This window comes from Lepisosteus platostomus, chromosome 5 (genome assembly GCF_059453375.1).
Source record: "Lepisosteus platostomus isolate fLepPlt1 chromosome 5, fLepPlt1.hap1, whole genome shotgun sequence".
Classification (NCBI taxonomy): domain Eukaryota; kingdom Metazoa; phylum Chordata; class Actinopteri; order Semionotiformes; family Lepisosteidae; genus Lepisosteus; species Lepisosteus platostomus.
Window position 1 is genome coordinate 51,267,333 of NC_142615.1, and position 22,433 is coordinate 51,289,765.

Here is a 22,433-nt window from a genome sequence, read left to right on the forward strand (position 1 = left end):
TGTTCCATCTTTGTTTAAAAACACCACTAAAAGTAAATTATTCAGCTCTACCGCCTGTGAGCATTGACAAGACATCTCAAAAGGACATATTAAATAAGAACACGATCCTTCCTGTTACCATTCCTGTGGTTGGGGCGTTGTTTCACCCTTTTGCGTTAAATCATCAGTACTGCTGCTTTTCTATGGATAGTTTAATCAAGAGCACTTAAAAGATGCAAAAAGCTTTCAAATAAAATAGAATTGAAAGACAGTCGAGTAAGGAGGTAGAAAAAAAGCACTCCCCCGTCTGGGAATCAACCACCGTCGCCCATGTAACTGGATACAAAAATAACAGATTAATTTGTGCCCAGTCTCTTTAAGCTTCGATGCGATTATTTTTCCTTCCTTATTTCTTCATTCCTATGAATTTACTCTGTTGTAGAAGAAACGCGAAAGTGGGAAACTGCAGGCATTCTTCGTGAGTGGTGTGATCAGTGAGCATTTGCACATCTCTAAGTCTGTTCCATAAACTTTAGCATCGGGGATGTAGCTCAGTGGTAGAGCGCATGCTTTGCATGTATGAGGTCTCGGGTTCAATCCCTGGTATCTCCAGGTGCTTTTATATTAGAGTACTCGCATCGCAATCTTCTGTTGAGTGAGAACTCTTTGCTCGGGTTCAGAGAGAGCCAGGTTTACACAATTAAATGCAGTTTACACAATTAAACTCGACGTGCTGCAGGGTTGCGCTGCTATTTTAAATGTACCTCTTTTAGTTCTGTTAAATCCTAAATTATTTGAACTAATATTTTAGTTCAAAGTCAGGAAATCCAGAGATTGCTTCACACTTGTCGTGGCTGTTGCAGAAAACACCTGTTGAATCTCACCCGGGATTTCTTGATTGATCATTCAGCGAGCGAATCCTCCTTCTGAACTCAGCACTAAACTGAAAGCTTCACGAACTCCTCACTCCGTGTCCTGTACTGCTCTCGTGTAGATGTGAAGCACAGCCGTAAACACACCTTGAACTTTTTCCGTTTGTTAAGGAAAATGCAAAAGAGCATGACAAGTATTGATCGTATAAAATATCCATGGCACAACTCGAGAAAGTACTGAAGGACTACACATCGACTTTTGATGATTACAAGAGATTCAAGAAACACAATCGTCCGCACCTGGGTTTGGATCCTGAACGCTAGAGTTAAAAGAACATAAGCGACGGATATGACCTATAAACTCTTTTAATTGTCTTATAGTTTATGAAATAAAACAATTTCTAAATGAATTCTAACTGTTGATAGACGATTTATTGAATTTTAACAAAATCACAATTACAACCTTTTTCGGTTAAACTGTTATTCACATGCTCTAACGTAAATAAACGTTAGTGTCTTCCGGTGTGTGAGTCAATTTCTCCAAAAAAATATTTGTTAGTCTGGCGGGAGGCTGTGCAAGGTGTTAAGAAATAGAATTTCTAAAAGACAGGCTCCCTAAGCTTAACATCAAGGCTGTTTTCTCTACAGAAATGCTCTTTAAATTTCAGCACTGTTGCAACTCCCTTTATAAAGGGTGTGCACACGTATACAACCAAGGCATTGAAAGTTTTTTTTTTAATTATTGTTCCAAAAAATGTTCCATTTGTTTTCTTTTTAATGTTGTTGATTAAAAGATTTTATTAAATGTGAAAAAAATCTGAATGTGAAAAAAGGTCAAAATGCTATTGAAAAAAATCAGTAATGTGAGGAAAGATGGACTGTGGGAGCCCCTTAACTACCCATGTCATGCTGTATTTCTCACTCATTCTACTGGGAATGGTACACGTGACTTGCGAGGATCCCGACAGTGTTGACTTTCTTTCAGAGCCCGGATAGCTCAGTCGGTAGAGCATCAGACTTTTAATCTGAGGGCCCAGGGTTCAAGTCCCTGTTCGGGCGGATGTGCTGTTCTTAAGTCTATTGTGAATGTCATTCTAAATAGTCTTTTATCTTTCACTCTTCTAGCTGTACTGTGGTTATTTTAAATGTCCATTACTTGTATTTACAGTAGTGTATTTAGTGTTTCATTTCACAAACCGAAAATGTTCAAGTAGATCTTGTCACTCTACTCCACATCATTATCTAAATTAAACCACAGTAGAGTACAGGACACGCAGTGAGAGGCTCACACAGTGAGTACTCTTGAATACGACAAGAGGAAAGGCACACTGCACATCTGCAGAACATCACGTCCGAGTTTACAGTGACAGCAGAGGTTGGAAGCGAAGTAGTTTTTTATTACTCGCTCGCTGAACGATCTCTCAAGAAACCTCGGTTGAGATTTAACGGGTGTCTAATAATCACGTTCAAAAAGGTGACGATGTTTTTTTTTTAACTAGCCTTAATGGCATCGTGGTGTGAGTAGATCTTAAAGCAGCTGCAGACAGAGTACCCGTAATGGCAACACGTTTCTGCTTTGAGTTCGGCTTTTCTTATTTCTTCTGCAGAACCAGTGGTATCGGAATATACTGATCCGCATAAGAAGCGCTTTCGGGTTCTGATCATTTTTATTGAGCGCTGCTCTAAACTTTACATTTGCTCGGGCTAGTTTTCCCCATGAAAAAAAGACATATCCCTAATTACATGATTTCACTTTTTTTCTTATCAACGAGTAGAAAGAAATAAAATATATACTTCATTATAAGTACCACAGGCAAGATGCCGTTGCGTTCAGGTCGCAGTTACCCCTGGAGACGTTTGTTAAAATCTCACTTCTAATAAAGAGGTCTTTCTCGTTAGAGTAGGATCGATAGAAGCCTTAAGCGGGGGAAAAAATCACAACATCTCGCATTTCACGTGTTTAATGTTAACTGTCTCAGTGGTTGCTTTGGTGATTGATGGCTCTTCTCCCTCGCAGGGTGACGGCAAACGTCTTCAGGGAGGGAGTCTCCCACGCACGGCTTGTCTTTATCAAGAGCTGAGACAACAGAAACAGACTTCCACCTGACATTAATTACTTCTTGAGCGTTTATGACCGTCTTTAAAAGTTGAGAGCAGGTGAAAAAGTCTTTGGAAATGAGGAAATGACTGCCGACAGTAAACAGAGCTGACGCTCAGCTGCAGACAAGCGCTCCTCGTTAGTACAGTATAGTGCTGAGTACCCCCGCTTGTTGCGCGGGAGACTGGGGTACGTTTCTGTGACAGGGCGCTGGTTTAATTTTTTAACAACCTGACTTCACTTAAAAAGTGTGTACTGTGTACTACGTTTCGGACTAGTTAGTGCGGTAGAACATGGAGATCATCTCCAGCTTTGAGCTCAACTGCAACAAGAAGTCATGCTAAATGTAGTTTAGTGAGTAGACATCGCGAGATAACAGAACGAGAGTAGAAAGCAGGAATATAAGGTGTAAGGGCATGATCTGTGTAGTTAACAAAATAGTTAAAATAATATTAAAACGTCTCTTTATTAAGATACACAACATTTATGGCGACGAGAGATGAGTGCTTGACGGACTCAAAGCGAGCAGAACACTGCAGATTTTAGTTCTCTTGCTGGTAGAAACGAACTTTTGAATTTTCTGACTGTTCGTTTAGCTTGCCCATTGGAAGATATGGCAGCCGCGCCGAGAAGCTTTGCTTATGCCCGGCTTTTTTCACCGCTTCTACTGAACCTCGTAGCTCCGGATTTGTATACGGAATACAAGATATGGATGGAGTCGTACAGATTTTTTTTAAATAGCCGGTGGATCTACAGAAGCTCAGGATGCCGTGAGACGTGCTACATTACTGCACTGTATCGGGGCTCCCGTGCAGCGGATTTTCGCCAATCTCCCTGGAGAAAAAGGTACATATGAACAGACTGTAGCTGCCTTAGACGCTTACTTTACACCGCGGAGAAATGTGGTTTTGGAACGGCATAAATTTAGGCAGAGAACTTAGTCTCAGGACGAATCTGTTGATGCTTTTGTGACTGCACTAAGAGAATTGGCTAAATCTTGTGACTTTGGAGTATTGGAAACTGACATGTTAAGAGATCAACTTGTGGAAAAATGTGCACATAAGAGACTATAAATTGCTGCAGGAGGAAGGGCTGACTTTAAAAAGAGCTCTTACAGTCGCTAGAATTCATGAAGCAGCTCAAGCAGAATCAAGAATGCTTTCTGACCACAGTGACAAAGTGACACTGAACGGGGCGCTCGCTCAAACTTTACAAACAAAAGCCGAGCAGCAGGACACAGTCATGCTAGAGAAATAGAAGAACAGGGGACGGCTGACATTACATGTTACAGGTGCGGACTAACAACGCACAAAGCAGATGAATGCGGAGCGTGAACAGCAAAATGTCTACACTGCAAGAAAACAGGACATTGTGCACATGTCTGCAGAACATCACGTCCGAGTTTAAGGACAAGTATACCTTTTATTGTTGTTGCTGCATCCAGGCGATGTAAACCAGATTCAGAAAAAAATAATTTGAACAACCTTATTCCCATGCTTACTCAAAGGCGTGTTGGCCAAGTGGTAAGGCGTTGGCCTCGTAAACTGAAGAGCGTGGGTTCAAGCCCCACCTGTGCCTGTTTCATTTGTCACCACTTTCCTTTAGTTTCAAAGTCTTAAAAAAAACTTGCAATGTAGGGATCTCAATAGTAAGAGAGCATAACTGTCGCCAGTGATTAGTATTCGTGCATATCCTGCCTTGTTTTTTAGTCGACAAAGCTTATCTCTCTTCACACCCATCTTCTGAATGATCACCTCAGCATTGGGAAGGAACGTGCGCTTGGTACAGCCCCAGACTCCATGGTCTGATCACAAACAGATCTGGTGAGCTGTCAGTCCAGGTTGGAAGTAACGTTCGAAAGCACTAAAAATCTGACTTAGGAACAAGAAGACCATGTTTTTTTATACGAGTAAACGATAAAATAATATACTGCCTGCAAGACTATGTCAAGTTCAAGTTCAAATTCAAGTTAAAAGTTCAAGTTTATTGTCATTATACTCATACGCAGGTATATGGAATAACGAAATGGTATTTAGCTAGCTCTCGGACATAAGTAGTACAAAGAAAAAAACACAACAACAATACAATTGTATAACAAAAGAAAGAGACAACAGCCGATGTGCAAAAAACAACAACAGGCAGTGTGCAAAACAACAAAAAGGTAACAGGTTATGTGCAAAAACATGCATCAAAAGAATGAAATAAAGGGATAGAAATGATGGGGAGTGAGCTTTTGACATGTATGGTAGAGGTAGATTTTCAATGTGTGTTTGGGTTTTTGGTAAGAAAGAAGGCACTGTGAGGCTCAGATCATAGGTGAGAGGTGAGGTGAGAGTGAGAGAGGCTGGGAGTTTGATAGTTTGATAGTGCGGGGGTAAAAACTGTTTCTGAGTCTGGTAGTCCGGACCCGAATGCTCTGGTACCGTTTTCCATGTCATGCTAAACGCCATAAATTGTGTTTGTCCAGTCATATCAATCGTTCTAAAGTTACGGAAAATCGGATGCGACTGGTACAATCAGCACACATTTTTCAGGATAGCCAAGCGGTTTAAAACAGCAAATTCACAGCTTCATGTCTTTTAAGCTTTGTGTTTCGCTCTCCAAATAGAGGCACGGGTTCAAATCCCACTCCCGACAGTCAGGCGTTTTACCCTGACTTTTTTATCTCTTTACACTGTTTCAGTGTTGTTGTGCTCGCTCACAATCACAGTACGAGGAAAATGGAGAAACTGCTTAGCAAAAACATAACGGACAGAAAAAAGCTTCGTAAACACGTGAATGTGATTAGCAGCAGTAAGGTATGCATTCAAATGTTTAAGGCTGATTTAAAAAAGCAGCAGAAGAAAGGTGCAGCACAATGCAACACAATTTGTGAGAATTCGCGGGTTTTTATGCTGCTTGGACTTCTTTCAAGCCTATGAGGTGACCCCCGTTTTATTTTCATTTTCAAACTTCAGAACCGAAAAACAAAGAGGTTTCATGTGTGACAGCATTCCGTTGCAAATACCGTTTCCACGATGTATTCAGCGATGGGAATGAAATATTTTAGTGCTGGCTCTGCTTTAAAAAAAACACTATTGTTCCAACCCCCAAAAAGACAAAAGTGGCATGCCTGAATAATTACCGCCCAGTAGCATTAACATCTGTGGTGATAAAATGCCTGGAGAAGCTGGTGTTGTCACACATCAACTCCTCCATCACAGAGTCCCTGGACCCCCTGCAGTTCGCCTACCAGAGCAACAGATCAGTGGATGATGCTGTCTCCCTGGCTCTGCATACAGCCTTGGAACACCTGGACACTAAGAACTCGTATGTGAGAATGCTGTTTTTGGACTACAGTGCAGCATTCAATTCCATCATACCCAGTCAACTGGTGACAAAGCTCAGGGGATTAGGTCTGTGCAACTCTGTCTGCAACTGGCTGCTGGACTTTCTTATCGAGAGATCACAGGTGGTGCGGATAGGCAATAAAACATCAACACCACTCACCCTGAGCACTGGAACCCCACAAGGCTGCTGTCTGAGTCCAAGGTTGTACTCCCTATTTACTCACGACTGCACAGCAAGACACAGCAACAACCACATCATTAAGTTTGCCGATGACACCACTATAATAGGACTGATCAGTGATGATGACGAGTCCACTTACAGGGATGAAGTTGTACAGCTGCTTCGGTGGTGTCATAGCAATAACCTGGACTTGAACATAAAGAAAACGAAAGAGCTAATAGTGGACTTTCGGAGACACAGGCCACACACTCACAGCCCACTCAGTATTGATGGAACGGAAGTGGAAACAGTCACCAGCTTTAGGTTTTTGGGAATTCACATCTCTAAAGATTTAACCTGGACTGTGAACACTGACTCTATCATGAAGAAGGCTCAGCAGCTCCTTTATTTCTTGAGGTGCCTCAAGCGATGGGGGATGCCAATACATGTGTTGGTGAACTTCTACCGCTGCACTATCGAGAGCGTCCTCACCAACGGGATCACCGTGTGGTATGGCAACACCTCTTCGCGAGAAAGAAAGGCACTGCAGAGAATGGCCCAGAAGATCATCGGCTGCGGTCTCACCAAGATTAAACAGCTCTATGAGGACCGCTGCCGTGGTAGAATTCTGGCCATCACAGAGGACAGTCACCACCCCGGGCATGAGCTCTTCACCCCACTGCCCTCAGGCAAGAGATATAAGAGCATACGGACACTTACCACTAGATTCTTCAATAGCTTTTATCCACAAGCAGTGAGACTGGCGAACACATTTAGCCATCCCCCTCGGACCACACCTACACCATCACCATCTACCTCATTTTAATTTATTTATTGTACGTCTCCAGTCATTGTTTACACGTCTGTATTGTTTATATTCAAACTGTCTGCATGTTTACTTGCACATTGTCTATTGTTTGTTTGTACATTGTCTTGATGCACTGTTTGCACTTTGTTTTGTTTTTTTTACACTTGTTTTACAATCGAGAGACTTTCTGTAAGTAAGAATTCCATTGTACCAGCACCGGTTACATATGGCAATAAAGTTCAAGTCAAGTCAAATGCGAGGAATTTCAGAAAAATCTGGAAAAGCAACGCTTGCAGTAAATTACAAATTTAAAGCGTGTAGTCAGCATGAACAGAACAATGCAATGCTCTGGAAAATATGATCTGAAGCTGCAATTACTCTTTTATCTCGGGCAGTTCATTCCGATACGATGTTTCCGCAGAATAAATGAAATGCCGAACTCCAAACATGTTCTTGCCATTATTATTACTCCTGCTACTGTAGTTTTAAGCTTTAATCAGTGGGTATGTAATGTTGTAAAGGGGCTGGACTACTTTGTTCCGTCAAAATTCCATTATGTGAATTTATGCTTTTTTAATATAAGCATTAACAATACAATGCATGCTCAAAAACCGTTACTTATTAGCTTAAGAAGCGGCAGTGTTTTGACAAAGTGCAGTATTCAAACAGTAAATGCTGAAGTGTTTAATACTTGATTGAGAGCAGATCTCCCTCGATTTAGACAAACTTTTGTTCGGCCGATGATTTCAGATCAAAATCTGAATCAAGTGGAAAGAAAGCTGAATTACGCTGGGTACTGGGTATCACTGTTACACCATCAGGTCATGCTAGGAGGATTTGGGGGATCAAACTGACACAGAGGGACCCAATGTGGGGACTGAACCCACAGTTCTGAGATTAAGAGATTCATGCTCTATCAACTGCACCTATAACTCTTGTGCTACAGCAGTAATGTTTCTGGGTGTGGATGAACATGACATAATAGGCTGACAGCAGGAACACGTGGCCCACAGGCAGTGACAGTATCGCTATCACATTTGGCTGCAGTATATTGTGTTGAGAGCAGCAATAACTTTCCTGCAGAGATGGGAGTGCCTTTCATACAGCTCTTTCAATCGGACAGAGTAACAGGAACCGACCTAAAGTTTCGGCTGTGGATCCATCTCCGCATGGGGGAAAGAGACAGTAAAATAGCAATGAAGAAACAGAAAGAATTGTGCTCGCTGCAAAGTAGGAAAGAGGTGGTCAGATACATAAAACAGCTTGGTGATAATTTGCAGCGACAGTTTTATGTTATTTAGTACACGGATTTCTCTTCATGTTCCTTAAGATGTGTAATTTGTATGTTGGTTGTATGAGAACAGTTTCTTCTCAAGTCCTGTCAATTGACAGTGGAGAGCTAGCTGGTGCACATCTTCAAGAAGACTCTCTTTAAGGCAATTACAAGTTTCTCAAACAAATCTGTGTCATATTTTTAAAATAATTTAGCTAATGAGCAATGAGAGTATAAATTAATTCTCCCAATCTCCATACAAAGATAAAACTCCATGTGTGAGTCTAAGTTTCTTTGAGGCTACTGATGTACGTCATTATTGGACATTCCCAGTGATATTGACTAAGGAGCTCAATTTTTACATGTTGTAGTTCAACATGTGCAAAACATTCGTATCCCCTGCAAATATCGGCAAGGTCAGTGATATTCTCAACAATGCGTGACATTGCAATTCGTGCCATAATTTTTCCCAATGTATTCTGACATGCCAAGATCAGAGGGTCATATTTAAAAAACTGGTGCATTAAAATTGTTTGTACTTCAGGATTTTGATAGTCTGTTACATTGTCTTTCACACATCAGTGTCAGAACTGTGAGACATTTTCATAATCAGGGGGGAGGCCGTAGAAATAAGCAGAAAGTGCAATCACTTTTTCCCAGTGTAAGTCCGTGTTATGGTGAGTTTTTAAAATTGGTTTGCGATTTTCTGAAATATATTCCATACAAAAATATAGTTTGGACAGTCGCTATTTGGATATTCCCTTTCAGTGAAGATGTCTACAGTTTTCCAGCCGGATTAGTACTGATCGAAGAGAGCCATCTACAGGCGAAAGGCGACATAACATCACAGCAGCAGCATTTAAGGTGGAACGAAAAACACGCATAAGAAGCTGGCGAATAAGAAGCCAACTTCAGCCTCGTAGCAGACCCTGGGAGGCACGCTCAAAATAATCATCTTTCCCAGTACTTCAGAGTCTTATTTAGATCGCTTCACTGCAATTTTATTTGATTGATTGGAGATGTGAAGCCATCGAGCCTGAACTGCGCTTCACATTGAAATTGAAGCCATTTCTCATGTTCTCTCAGTGTCGAGGAAGCAATTGAGTGTAAAGGAGGCGACTTGAAAATGAAACGTGTAATCACCTTACAGAGGGTCTTCACGACGGGGTGCGTCAGCTAGTTCTCCATTATTTTCAATTTACTGGACTTCTGAAGAAACCTATCTACAACGAAAATACAAACTGCACAGTTCAAGGCACATGAAGAGAAATCAGTGTGCCGATTGACTCAAAAATGTCGCTACAAACAATCTACCAGGCTGATTTACTTGTCCGACCACCTCCCTCCGTCCCCCTTTGCTGTTAGCACAATTCTTTCAGTTTCTTTTCTTGTATTCTCCTTGCTATTTCAGTGTTCCCCATGTATAGATGGATCCACAACCGAAACCGTTTTCACCCTGTGTTTCTGCACCGTCAGTCTGTATGAGGAGCACACTTTGCACAGCTCCAGTGGCGCAATCGGTCAGCGCGCGGTACTTATACAGCAGTGCACAGCGAAGTTATGCCAAGGTTGTGAGTTCGAGCCTCACCTGGAGCAGTGTCTTTAGCTACTGAAAGCAACTGTCAAGTTTAGATATTATTAGGTATCTGATGGAGATAAATTAACATCAAACGAAGAAGTAAAGGTTTACTTCGAGTCACAATCAAATAAGGCTCCACAGCTGAAACATTGTGTTTCCTTCTCTTTTCAGCATGGAATAAACCTTGACTTTTTCCTTTGAAGCCCATGCATTCTGACGCAGCTCCCTACTTAAATTACCATCAGCTGTGTACCTCCAGCTGACCTGTACACAAATATATGAGAGAGGTCTACTGAGACGAGAGGAGCACTGAAGACTTGAAAAAGCTCTCGAATTAGACTCTGTGTTTTTGTTGTTCCCTAGATTTGTTTTTAATGTTCTTTTTCTTTTGAAGTTGTTGCATTTGTTTTTTTTTTTGTAGTTGTTAGACTACTACAGGGATTTACCTGGGTTCCTGGAAGACTTCTTGTTTTGTGTTTGTTGTGTTTTCGGGTTAAAATTGTTTTTTTTCTATTTATAGGACCCCACGCATTACTATGGGAGTAGATAACTTTAGTTCTTACATTGTACCTGAAATTACCACATAAACTACTACTCTGTTTCCCTTTTTTTAAAAGGCACAAGTGAAGTTTGTTTTTCCTTGCTGCTGATTGGTAGCTACAATGGGTCAATTGCAATAAACCCTTATACAATAAACTCCACTGAAATTTGTCAGCAGCTCTGTACTAAACCTGTTCTCAATTGCAACAAACCTAAAATAACAGCTGCTGCCCGTTAGATGTTACTGCATTAGGAGTCTAGCTTAAACCACCTCTTCATAGGTTTTAAGCTACTCAGTAGCAGACTAAGCAGAACAATCGATCACATTAGAACTGTCTTGAATGTAATGGAAATAATGTACTCATTAAGTAACAAGCTTATGCACCACTTGCTTGAAAATTATTATTATATTTAACTAAAATTGCTTTCCAGACACCACAAATATTCACAATGAATGTTATCATTACACGTATTTACTAATAAAAGTGTTATTTATTAATTATTATGTATATCTTCCATGTATATTTTTATTAGTAGCTGTATTACAAGTAATGCATATACAGTCTTTATTATAGTTAGTTTTCAGTTATCCTGGGGAGGGAAGAGAATGGAAATTAAGGAAATAAAAATTTAAAGGGCTTTTAAGTCTTCAATGTGTTCTGTCATAGCTGTGTGTTGTCACATCTGGGTGTTAGTTTAGTATATTTGTTGTATTATTTATTGTGATTTAACACTACACTTGTGTTTCTCAGGAGAAAGCAGTAAGATTTTGTTTTATTTGAGGGTACAGAAAATTGTATTGTACGCCCAAATGTAAGGTTACGTTAAGAAAACATTGTTGTTACCTTTTGCAACGTTATTTATTTAAGACGGTTCTTCAGAATAGTGTCCCTTACGTATCTGTGACTGTGGTCCAACAATAACGGTGCTGAAATAGCCGGAATGTGTGGGAAGAAGATGGAGATGGAACAGGAGGCTTATTCAGTCGATAGAAAGGTTGTGTAGGACTGAACACACTACGGTTATGGTACTGGGTTTAAGAGCATTACGATCCTACAGTCTCCTGATCCGTAATCAGATGCGTTATCCAATGTACCACTGGCCCTTGTACCGCATTCCTCAAGTGCACCACTGTGAGCTTGCGCCGCTACAATAATACATCGCCCCAGTCCAAATTTTCTAAAATTAAATGAACACTTCCATTAAATTTAATGTAGAAGGATGTTGCTTTCCATAATGATAAACTGTGTGGCAAGACAGGCACCACTGAGACTCAACCCCAGGATCTCCTGTTTACTAGGCAGGCACTCTAACCAACTAAGCCACAGCATTCTCACATCCTAGTGTTAATTCTGCATCAGCAGGGTCAGCTTGTCAGCACGCCTGTCTCCATTTGGTGGTTTGAGCTGACGTTGCCATGACGTTGCCATTAAATGCGACCGAGAATACTCCAACCGGCGCGCCGCTACGCCTGCCGTCGGAGAACTAAGCCATGGCACTGGCATCAGATATCCCTTTTACAGCCACTTGGACACATCTCAATTGCTCTGAGACACCTGCATTCAGTGTGCGCTGAGCCTGCTCGCTGAGCAAGTGACGAGAAATGGCTTATGTCCAAGGAGTTCAATATGCTTTTTATGTTCAATGGGGTGTCCACTACAGCTAACACTGAAGCGCAGCACAGGCTCTGTGGTTTGACATCTCACAAGGTAAATGTTGAAATTGTAGGTGGAAGAGGAAAATTACCCTTGAGTATGGGGAAAGAGGCAACTCATGTCCGGAGGGGGCTGAAGTGTGTATGGAGGTGGCCAAGTGGTTAAGGCAATCTCCTCTTAATACATGATACTCTGCACAAGTAGGTTTGAACCCCATTCTCCTCGAGGAAGGGCTTTGACACATTTTGACCTTTTTAAACTTGGTGTGCTTTCGTTTTGTTTCTTCGCTCCTGTATTACAGCAGTAATATTTCTATAGGTGTATTATCATGGTAGGCTGACAGCAGGAACACGTGGCCCACAAGCAGTGACAATATCAGAGGTGTCTGCAGTGTGTTGGTTTGTAAGCAACGATAAAATAACTTGACATGGAAGCAGGTGTGCCTGCATTAATACAGCTCCATCGAGAGGAAAAAGTAACACAAGAACCGACATAAATTCAACAGCACGTTTCTGCAGCTGAAAACAGAACATACTCCACGTGATGATTGAGCTCACAACCTCGGTATAACTCCACTATAAAAGCACCACAACCTGACCAATTGCGCTACTGGAGCAGCACAGCACAGTAGCACATTTTCCTCAGTGTACTCAAACAGTGCTTCTTCCCTAGCCTACCAGCTTCAAGACTTTTTTAAATTGATCAAAGATTCATTGGAAAAGGTTTGTTGATGGGTCAGGTGGGAATCACACCCAGATTCACTGCTTGCAAGGCAGCTATGTTCATCATTATACCCAGGACTGGCGCCAGGGGAATGATCTGTAGGGGGGGGGGGGGGGTCTGAAATCCTGAGGGGGGTAGTGATATTTCGGTTTAAATGGAGCCATTGCAACCATCCAAGTGAATTCTCGCAAGCATGCCACTGATTAGTATTTCATGTTAGAAGATAACGACAAGCAATCTGGTATTTAGTGATGAAGAACAGTTCCACGTTCATCAGAACTCACGTGATTATTTTTGCCTGGAGCATCAACCATATGTGTTCATTTTTGCAACAACATCAACGGTAACGAGGTTCTGAATCATTAAGAAATCATTGTAAAACCAACAGAAAGTAGAAACTTCTATAACTACAGTCCTAGTTATATAACGATTGTAAGTATAAGGATAAACTACTGCAAGGCATTGGTCCACCTGAGCAAATAAGGTCATAATAATGTTGACACCCCAAAACATAGACACTATGTAACGTGCTGTTCCTGGACAGATAGCCCTCCTGCACATTAAACAGTCTGATGTAGTAACTGTGAATTCGGGGTTAGTGTAGTTATCTGACCATTGACAATTTATCCAAAACTGAGGGGGGTGGGACTGTTCAGTTGAGGGGGCGATTTTGGCATGCCAGTAACATTTTGACAAAACGTCCAAGAGTTACGAAAACACTTACTTTGTGTATAAAGTACATTGTGTACACACTGTAAGTTCAGAACGCGAGAAATACTGCTCAATATGGGATCCTGTCCAGGAATATCAGGGCTGTAAGGGGGTCAGATCTATAGATGTAGTAAACACATTAGTGGAGACAGTGTGTCTGCCCTCTGTGTGAGAGCCAGACAGGAAAAATAATCTGTGGTCTGGGAAGAAGAGACCCTCGTTGGAAGAGCGGTGCTTCTCACAGGAGAGAATGAAAAAAAATATTTTTCTCCTTGGGGGAATTAAAAGCACTTATGGGGAGTGGTGTGATGGTAGTGCATCTGATACCACATCAAAAGGTTGTGTGTTCAAATCATGTTGAGATCGGATGATGTATGTTCAGGTTCAGCTGGTGCCGAACCCAGGAATTAGACCATGCCGTTTGGTTTTATCTGTACACCACATAGATAATCTAAATGAAATAACAGAGCAGTACAGGACACGCATTCAGGAAATTACACAGCAAGTCATTTTGAACATGACAAGAGAAAAGGCACACTGCACATCCGTGAAACATCACGTCCGACTTTAGAGACAGTTACATCACAGAATGGAAGTTTCAGGCCCCTTTTTCATTACAGGTTCAAACTAACCTGAAAGTTACAGAGTTTTAGGTCACTTTTGTATTAAAATGTGTCTGAAGCCTATAAATATAATTTGCCCTTTTTTAAATTGTGGATGAAATCCAATCCCATGTACCAAGACCTTACAGTATATTCATGTTAATTAAAATGACTAATGCTATTGGACATTAGCTGGTGCTTTTTGTAACGATTTGCTATTTCATGCTGGAAAGAAGGAAACCTGACCAACGTTTGCTTTCAGGTGCGGTTCATTCACATAATGGACTTCTATTTCTGAGTAGCCTGATTTAAAAACACACGAACCCGGTAGAAGTCGAACCTCCAATCTCATGATGCAAAATCAGACGTGTTATCCATGAAACCACTGGCCAATCATGTAACTGAATTGCACCATGGTGAGTTCAGTACTGCAACTAGTAATTACTAGTAATAGTAATAATCCCATCCTAAATTTCTAAGTGAGAAACGTGTTTTCTACATTTTTATCAGTTTTAAAATATCATCTCTTTAATACAGACAAAGGGTTTGTGTTTCACTTTGAAATTCTGATCGATTTAGAATTCAAAGAAAAAGATGCTTTCTTCAACAACGCAGTGCAATTATGACATCTTTCACTCTACTTCTCTCTTGTAGTAAAGCAGACCTTGCAGTGTGAGCATTTACTCTAGTAAATTAGGTCATGTATCATGTTAAATCACTTCTTCAAAACAAAACATTCCTGGTGCACGTTTTCTCCATGAAAAAAATACATTTTTCCCTTACATGATTTCTCTTTTTTTTTCCATCAGAGTACAGAAAGAAGAAAAAAGGGAAAAGCAGTGTCGCAAAAAAACTCCATCGCCCTTGGGAGATGTCAAGCTCATCGGATATGAAAAGTGCCCAATAAAAGCAATTTCTTTTCATTTATCTTAGCGTCAGGGCTGCTATTGTGTGTAGAGGAGGCAACTTGCTCAGCCAGCAGACTCACCGCTTACTGAATACAGGTATGTTTTGAGTGTCATGCTGATCGTCTTATAAATGCAAAAGAAACTTTTAAAGCTGATAAAGTTTTCCATTGTAATTTGCATGTAGCTACAACGTCCCTGGAAGAGAGATTTTATCAGTTGCATGTAATCAGTATTTTTTACTTTTTGTTTAGTACTGGAAATATATATTTTTTTAATTTTTCTAAAGAAGATCTCAAGAAGTATTGCCAGGACCTTCCTTAAGCATTCAATAGCGATATTAATGGATCAGAAATGTAAGGTAAATTGGTGATCTGAGCCAAAATAGTCCTTACACGCCTCCTGGAACAGTGTTCATATTCATAGCAAGTTATATTCTTTTTCAACCCCAAACGTTGCTATTGCATTAAGCTTTGTGTGACCATTAGAGGTTTCGGTAGCTTCTGGAGAGCGCACTTTTCCAAACTGAAACCTATAAGAACATTATTCAAGACGCACCATGTCCCAGAATCATTCATCGGGACTAGGATTAATATCAATGGAAAGTACTTCAAAATAAAAGATTTAACTGAAATATTAAAAGAGTAGGAAAGCATTTAAAGTAGAAAAAAATCAGTTCAGATTATATTTAATTTTTTGAGAAATGGGCACATACATCAGCTCAGTGAGCAGTGCGAGGTGCTCTTCTGGAGATGATGTTAAATTAGTTAAAATCATGTGATAGTTAAAAAAGCTTAATACTTAGTTAAACAGCCAGCACAAATGGTTGCGTTTGTGATTATGTCACTTCTCTACTACAGCAGCGTCGGTAAAAGACCCTCTGAAAGCAGTAAGGCTCTGCACAGCTGAATTCGTTGCTATTTGGAGAAATCCACAAACTCGTGTTTTTCATGTGCTTTAAAAGACAGCCATACTCACCGACAAAATAAAGACACTGCTGCTGATTTTTTCCGAAGCACAGTTGACCTTTCTGAGCCAATTGATGAAGCTCACCCAATGAATACTATAGCAGAAGGTGGAGGAAAGTGCAACTTTGTAACTATCACAACCACAGGAACAACTGCAAGAAGTAGAATCAATTTCCCATCGAATGGTGGTGTTGTCTGAGGTACGCGATGTGAGCGTGTGCAGAGAATCCCACAATCTCTTCAAAACTTGGACAAAGTATTTCTGATGGAGCGCTGTGCGCAAAGATTGAATAAGCTTTGCTCCTGCCGATGATTCTGCGTGAAAAAGCACAGCATTCAAGTTTCACAGACAAATGCACCATGCCTACTGTAGCGGCGAGGCTTATTAATAAGAAAGAATTAAGTGTTCTGAGCCTTCCCAAATGAGGCCCCATTTCTGTGTTCATCTCTGTGGTGCAGCCACAGAGAAACTATTCATGCAGGCTGATTTAAGGTTCCTGATAAGGACAGCTCCCAAAGGGGATGCACTTAGCTAAGCCTGGCTATCATGATCAATGGTCATCCATTGGTGCCTATCTGTCTAGGGAGTGCCAGTTGGACATCTGGACTGCATTCCTAAGTGTCAGGAGTAAGTGACTCATATTTCACCTTGATCAACCAATCAGGGGCTGGTAGGGCCGAGTAACCCACGTGGGACTCTGATGCCCATGGAACTTTCAGCCAATCAACGAGCTGAAGTTCCTCCAGGTAAAAACAGGCAACACAGAGAGCCTGAGAGATTCAGTAAGATTCAGGGAGATTCAGTAAGATTCTGGAGAGGATTCTGTGGACTGTTCTAAAGGGAATTCAAAGGAGAATTCCAGGGCAGGACGGCCCAGGAGCAGAAGGCTCCCAAGGGCAGGACATTCTCGCAGCGTGCCTCCTGACCATCCTGAGACTCAGCTCGGACAACCACGGAACGGCCAGTGTGTCCGAGTGCCAGAACTTTCCTTTGTTCTAAGAGTCTAGAGTGGAGGTTGCCAGAGAGTAACCAGCAGCAGGCCTCGTAAACAGGTCGGAACTGTGGACAGCTGAATCACTATTCAGAACTAGCTCTTCATCAGGAACGAACCGGTCCTCTTCCTGACTTTCTGGGACCCACAGTCATCTTTTCTCCTGTGCACAAACTTTGCTAGTTAAAGCCAACAGTGAGCATCAGCAGTGCACCGTCACAAGCCGCACAGCACAGCCTGGCACCGAGCCAGAGAGCGCGGATTGGACAGCAACAGCCTGCAACTGTTTGTTTGTGCCCGCAGGAGATCTGAATCCCCAGAAATTGGATGAGTATTCAACTTCACTGCATCACAGCTCGAGAATTCCATTGTTATCCAAACCAGTTGATATCAATTTAATTCCTAAGAGTTATGTACTTGTTTTGAGTATCTAATGTAGAAGTTGTAACCAAGTTCACTTTACGAAACGGTCTTAATGAATGATATACTGAACGTATGTCCTCTTGATATGTGTAACACTTTGTAACTGATTGAATATATATCTTTTGTATTCTGATAACCCTCTCGATAAGATCTGTTAGGTTTACATGCATATTCTATGTATTAATAAATGTATCCTCGTGTATTAGCACCTGTGTGTGTGCGTTGTTTGAGTTATGTCGCATGGTTGGACTCTAAAGCCATCAAAAGAATCAACTTTGTGATTTACTGCTACAATAAATAATTGTCTCAGTAAATGCCCAAACCCTACAGAACTGGTGCCTTCAGAGAGCCACTACAGTTACATATTTGGCGTCCCTGAACGGCCAGTTTTTCTTACACTACAGAACCAATTTTAAAAACAATTGCGGCACACTACGATTCACACTGACTCAAAAGTGATCACGGCAGATGTTGTTCCCTGCATAATGCTGAAGGGACCAAAGAGCATTGCTGTTGGGAACACAAAATGAGGTTTTTTTATGCCTTGATGTTAAGCTGACAAAGACTATCTTGAAACACCTAGTTCAGTCTCTCGACAGACTGCCAAGCAAAGCTTTTACCCATTGACGTCGCAATAGAAGGAAGGTCTTAACCCACCAACACTTAGCAGTGGCAAGATTCAAACCTAACCCAGTGAAGAAAATGGAGCACAAACCCAGCACTTAGACCACCCAGCCACACTCCTTACACCTTACTCTCTTGAGAACGTCGGGTGGGTTCAGCTCTTGTTGTGCGACGCGTGGAAATGACTGCATCTTCATTTTCCGAGATGTTTCCTATCACATCTTTGTCAGCTCTGAATAAAGTGCTTCTTTGGAGCAGGCTTCAGACCTTTTATTTTATTTATAAAGGAGGGCCATTCAGAAACATGTAATTCCTGTTTTAGAAATGCTTTGGGCGGTGTGTTTTATATAATGCACAAACAGTATTCTGATTGTATACTGTAGACCTGTGTAGCAATCATACTGGACGTGACTGGGATTCTGAAATGTTTCTTGAAAAGGTATTCAGGGCTGCTTGAATCTATAATAAAAAAGTGACCCGAAACTTCCAACCTTCCAATCACTGATGTCGCTCTCCCTAAACCTGTACGGGATGTTTTGCTGATGTGCAGTGTGCCTTTACTCCTGTATTAAAAACGACCTCTGTTGTTGGGCGGAGTTGAAGGAGAACTTACTGCACAGAAAAAGTACGTAACGATAAAATATTTCTGCGCGTGAAACACATCAATCGTTCAGCATTTCTAAAATGTTTAATTGAATTGACAAAGAAATCCTCTCCTTAAACTTCGAAAAGGATTATCTGTTGAGCCAGCAGGCGTAACACTGCAGTTGCCCGTTTCTCACAGGTGGTTGAAGTTGTGGATAACATTTAGCAGGTTTGGCACCATGGCTTAGCTGGTTAAGACGCCTCACTAAAAACCAGGAGACCCTGGGTGTGAATCCCAGCGGTATCTATTCGTAGACAACAGGCCACTCATTGTCAATATTTATGGAGCTTAATTTAAAGACAACGGGAGAAGCATGAGTTACAGCTTTCTGTAGCTGTTTTATATAGCGATGTATCGGTTGGCTCTGTGGCGCAATGGAGAGCGCATTGGACTTCTAGGCTTTGATAGAATGAAGTCATTCAAAGGTTGTGGGTTCGAGTCCCACCAGAGTCATGTATCATTTTGATTCAACCTTTCAAAATCCTCTAGGGATCAGTGTTGATCAAGTCAAATAAAGGACTTCTTAAGAGTCCACAGTTGAAAATGAACCAGCAGCCACAAGAAAGAAATTAGCACTGGACTGTGATCACATTACTCCTGTCCTGGACTCCTTGCACTGGCTTCCTGTCAACTTCAAAATCCTCATGCTCACCTATAAGGCTCTCCATGGCTTGACACCACAGTACCTGTCTGGGTTATCGCCCTACTCCCCACCTCACAACCTTCGCTCTTCTAATTCTGGTCTCCTATCTGTCCCCCAGTCCATCTACACTCTATGGGTGACAGGGCCTTCTCCTGTTTTGTACCAAAGCTCTGGATCTTTATTCCCAAGGATATCAGAGAGTCACCTTCTCTAAACTCCTTCAAATCCAGACTCAAAACCCTCTTCTTTAGAAGAGCCTTTAATGAACTATTCTTTACCCCTCTGTTCCTACTGTATTTAATACCACCATCTATTGTCTCCTCTAACTGTGTATTCTCATCCTGCTTATCTTGTGTATTTTTTAACTTTATTGGTTTCATTCTGTAAAGCACTTTGAAAAGCCACCTTTAAAGGCACTATATAATGTATAGATTATTATTATTAATAATAATAATGAACAGCGCATTTAACACTGAGCACATGCGGTCCTTCTTTGCAAAGGATTGCAAAAGCTGGGAATTAGCCTTTCACTCGTGTTGTTGAAGACCGTATCCTGGCTTTGTTGCAGGAAATGTCTGGATGCCATCACCGGATCAAGGAGAGGATCAGGGTTTTGGGAAGTCTTTTTGATGCCTGACACTGTGTGTTTCCTGGTTGTAACGGGTGTCATTCTGGACCTAAACAACAGAGAACACCGTTGAAATAGCTGAACTGCCTAGCGGACACTTTGTCGCCTTCTTCTGACCTGTATTTAATGCGATTCTCTGAAAACTTGGCACGTTATATCTGTGCTACCTTTATGGAGGGCACACTCATAAGAATCATAGATTCGATCACAAGCATCTAAAAATGAGCCTGAGAAAATGACATCACGCTATGAGGCTGAATGGCACAAATTCTCCTGTTACTTCTGCAGCAAATGTGTGTTTTTTGCTTCTTATTTGGCAGCAGTGGGATTCCAACTCACACCCCCAAAGAGACTAGAGCTTTAATCTAGCTCTAAATTAAAAACTAGGTGACTTGTAATGGCTGGTAGGAGAGGAAAGGTATAAATGCTTCTTTTTTGGACAAAGTCTTTATCTTTTTTTTCACCAGTTGTTTTGATCAAATTATTGTAACGCAGTGCCATATTAAGGTATAATATGTACATGAACGTCATGTCTGAGTCGATGATGGCAGCTGAGTATCGCTGGAGGACAGTTCATCATGAGTGGGTAAGCCTGCATAATGAGGGAGAAGAGATCGGCCTCTCTGATGCAGTGTCCAGTGACACTAACCTTCTGTCCTACTGTTCTCTGCTAATGTAGATGGTGAATGTTTATTTAGGTGAATGTAAGGTTTCATTCTTGTAAAATATTTCCGAGCACTTTTTTTGTTGCTGAAAATTAATCCTGAGCATTTGAATGAATTCCGATATTGTCACCTAATTCCATACATTGTTTCATCAAACTAGAACATTTAGAGGAGGTCAATTGCATTTATGAATTGCATAGTGATAGTATTTCTTTCCATTTAAATACTTCAGTCAAAAATGTAGAGAAGGTGCTCCTGTTTTCACCATTATAAGAACTGTGATGCACCAGTAATATTTACTCTCATAAAAGTATTGTAATTGTATTGTTCTGTTCTGTAACAATCTTGAGTGACACAAACCTTCTGTTTTACTGCACTACACTTCTCCAGAGGCCAGTTCAGCACACAAGGATCCTCAGTCAAACAAACACTGCAATCGCTTGATAAACGCTATTTCTCATCCTTTCTCTTAGTGTCGGTGCTACTATTGTATGCAAAGGAGGCGACTTGACAATGAAGAGAGTCTTCATGAAGGTGTGTGTCGGCAAGCTCTCCACTGTCAATTGACTGGGCTTGTGAAGAAATCAATCTCATTCAACAACCATACAAATTGCACAGCTTAAGGCACATGAAGCGAAATCTGTGAGCTGATTGACACAAAACAATGTCACTTCACATTATCTGCAAAGTTGTTTTGCTTGTCTGACCACCTCTTCCTACTTTACAGTGAGCACATATATTTCAGTTCCTTTCTCCCATGTGGAGATGTATCCACTGCCAAAACTGCTGTCTGATTATTTAAATTATCTGTAAAACTGTTACATGACTTCATCTAATTGTAAATTTATAAGACGGTCTGTGAGACATTTGTGAGAGTAGCTGAATCCCAGGGCTGGTATGGAATCACACACAGGCGGGTCTTCTGTGTGATCTGAGTCCCACTGCTCAGAGCTACAGACTGGTCAAATGGTCACTATTGTAGACACGACCATCGGACCATAGGCTACAAATAATCAATATACCGATCATAGTGTCACTACTGTTGTTTATTACATAAATACTGTATATAAATAATAAGATAATTCCACACTCATAAAACATTTATAAACATTTTGGGAGGCTGACATACAGTAAAGAAAGTAATACTGAAGAGTTTGGAAGTCCTGGAAAGCGTTAATAGATCCTTCTTGCTTTCGACCTGGAACAGAGCCCACAACTGCCAGATCAGTGACCCCTGAGCCCAGTTCACAGAGAGGAGAACCAGGAGCTCTTCTATGTCTCTAAGAGGGCTGGGAGGAAAGATAAAAGGGGGAAATGTGACATGAGTCCAGGCTGTTCTGTCTGATATTGTTCATGTAGCAGCACTGATTGTCTGAATATCTTCTGGTTCTGGATTGTGAGGATAGAGAGCAGTACGGAGTTGAGATCCTGTCTGAGTGTGAGTCTGAGCTGTGAATCTCACTGAGAAGAGAATAATGATTTTTTATTCTGCCTGAGAATTTTCCTGAGAATTTTTTTCTTTTCCAAGTGGTGTTACATCCCATTCAGATACTCTACACAGACTGCCAGAGAGAAGAGGATAGAGAGATGGACAGATAAGAGCACACACA

At 41.2% G+C, this 22,433-nt stretch overlaps 4 non-coding genes across 4 annotated transcripts; all 4 read left to right on the top strand.

Moving 5' to 3' along the window:
• Positions 1-519: 519 nt before the first annotated feature.
• On the top strand, positions 520-591 carry trnaa-ugc (transfer RNA alanine (anticodon UGC)). Its single transcript has one exon. It is a non-coding gene; the product is annotated as a tRNA-Ala (tRNA).
• Positions 592-1,837: 1,246 nt separating this feature from the next.
• On the top strand, positions 1,838-1,910 carry trnak-uuu (transfer RNA lysine (anticodon UUU)). The gene has a single exon. It is a non-coding gene; the product is annotated as a tRNA-Lys (tRNA).
• Positions 1,911-10,021: 8,111 nt separating this feature from the next.
• Positions 10,022-10,115, top strand: trnai-uau (transfer RNA isoleucine (anticodon UAU)). The gene is made up of 2 exons: positions 10,022-10,059; positions 10,080-10,115. It is a non-coding gene; the product is annotated as a tRNA-Ile (tRNA).
• Positions 10,116-19,247: 9,132 nt separating this feature from the next.
• trnar-ucu (transfer RNA arginine (anticodon UCU)) lies at positions 19,248-19,340 on the top strand. The gene is made up of 2 exons: positions 19,248-19,284; positions 19,305-19,340. It is a non-coding gene; the product is annotated as a tRNA-Arg (tRNA).
• Positions 19,341-22,433: the final 3,093 nt, after the last annotated feature.